This window comes from Triticum dicoccoides, chromosome 4A, assembly GCF_002162155.2.
Source record: "Triticum dicoccoides isolate Atlit2015 ecotype Zavitan chromosome 4A, WEW_v2.0, whole genome shotgun sequence".
NCBI lineage: Eukaryota > Viridiplantae > Streptophyta > Magnoliopsida > Poales > Poaceae > Triticum > Triticum dicoccoides.
Genome location: NC_041386.1, coordinates 387,951,696 through 387,953,616, shown reverse-complemented (window position 1 = coordinate 387,953,616; position 1,921 = coordinate 387,951,696). Strand labels below are relative to the sequence as shown.

The following is a 1,921-nucleotide window of genomic DNA, read 5'->3' as shown; positions in this document are numbered from 1 at the left end:
AACGGCATCTTGATTGTTGGCCCTTAGCTGCTGCAGCTGAGTCCTGCGGCGGCAGCCGGTCCCTAGTGGCAACTTGAGCGGCGGCGGCGTAGATTGGCGGAGGTGGATGGCGTGGCTTCCATGTTTCCCTTTTGCTAGATCCGGTCGTAGCTCCAATGTTCCCCTTTTGCTAGATCTATTTCTCCTCTTGTCCATCTCACGTTCTTCTTGTTCATTAATTTTATTGAAGCAAAGCTTCTTTGCTTTTACATCCAATGAAGTCTTGTTTGCTGTACTTGTATTCATCAATTTGTAAGCCAACATTGGGAGAGAGAACACTTCGATGATGTTTTTTCTAGGCAAAGAAGACTTCTTCTAGGCAAGAACACTTTGATGTGTAATAGTATAATTTTTAGATTTGCAAACAAGCACGAGTACAAAAGGTGGAGATGGCCATTTACAAGTTTGTGTTTCTGATGACAGATTCAGAAGTTCACTGGGATATTTCTATCTTAGTACCGTACAGACAATCATAGAGCAGATTTTTTCCCGTAAAAGAAAACCTTAGAGCAGATTTTGACTCTTGTTTTGTGTATTTCCTAATGTTTTTTACATGAACAGAAATATTTGTTTCATGCATTCCGCAATGTAACAAGCTGAGCTCAGGGGTCTGAATGCATAATGTGTCATCCAAAACCATCCTTCATCCATTTGTACCTTACGATTACCATCCAATGGCCCAAATGTCCCGATCTCATGATCGCATCTGAAGCCTTGATCTCATTCTAGTCTCCCTGGTGGTATGAGGAGCGGGAGCGGGAGTATGTACTCAGAGGAGTATATATGCATGCCATTTCGCATACAAGGAAATTAGATAGTATGAGTTGGCTGAGGTAACAAGTATGAGCAGTCTGTGGTTAACTAGAAATAATAAGTTAGTAACCTTTTGCGTCTCCTTTAGGGATGCCAAGCCCAAATAAAGTATATCCAAAGTCAATCCTATGTTAATCTCAAATTAAAATCACACTATATTGAGTTTTATGCTGCGTTTGGCACTGCGGTGGATTATCATAATCCCATTTGCTCAAACCTGCTTTTGCCTATTGTAGTGCTCGTTTGACTCGCTTTTGCTTACTTTGGTGTCTAATTTTCCACAACAGATTATAGAATAAGCATGACAAAATAAGTACGCATGGGGAATTTTTGTGGGCGCCTGCTTGCATCCCTTGTTTTCCTTAGTTCAACTGGTTACTCATGTAGAATTCAGTCTTTTATCTCGACTAACAAATGGAAGGATTGTGGCATTCCCAGGTATGGGCAGGTGGCATAGCTGAAACTCCAACGACATGATGATGCCATCTCAACTGTTGCATAAATCACCACCAGAAAATCTGAATTTGATGTATTGGTTTGATGAAAGGGCAGTGGGCCTGAGGTATTGCTTTGGAAGTCAATTTAATTTCCTGTTTTATCTCTGTAATTAAAAAAAATCCTTCCGAGACTTCTGTTTACTGGTATAAATATTGGATGTGGTAGTTTCCATAGCAGGCCTGATCCTGACAAATACGACTCGTACAACTAAGAGTTTGATGCTGCTGCACGGCTATTATATTAATTTTTTTATGCCTGTTCGATGCACTGACATTGATGTCTCGATAAACAAACTGATGCAAGAAGGCACACCGAGTTTTGTTATCTTAGGGCGAGTTTGTTATCTTATGGCGTGTTTGGTTATTTGCATCAAATTTGGCCTCTTTGCATCTTGTTTTGCATCATGTTTTGTTGCATGCAATCGATTGCTTGCATCAGGGTAGCAACTTCCCCATCGGTGTTTGGTTGCCTGCCTTTCATGATTTTTGGCTGGGCTGATGTGGTGAGCTTACCGGCTACCATCCTAATCAGTGTTGTCATTGCATTGCATGTTACATCGGTCACACGATAA

At 41.1% G+C, this 1,921-nt stretch overlaps 1 protein-coding gene across 2 annotated transcripts in view; it reads left to right on the top strand.

Annotated features, from left to right (window-relative positions):
• The window catches only part of LOC119285966 (E3 ubiquitin-protein ligase RHF2A-like), an 18,953-nt gene extending 17,279 nt beyond the window's left edge, over positions 1–1,674 (top strand). For both annotated transcript variants that reach the window (XM_037565309.1, XM_037565307.1), the window contains exon 9: positions 1,291–1,674. The gene's annotated coding sequence lies outside the window, so the exon portion shown is untranslated. The remainder of the gene's footprint in view (positions 1–1,290) is intronic.
• Positions 1,675–1,921: the final 247 nt, after the last annotated feature.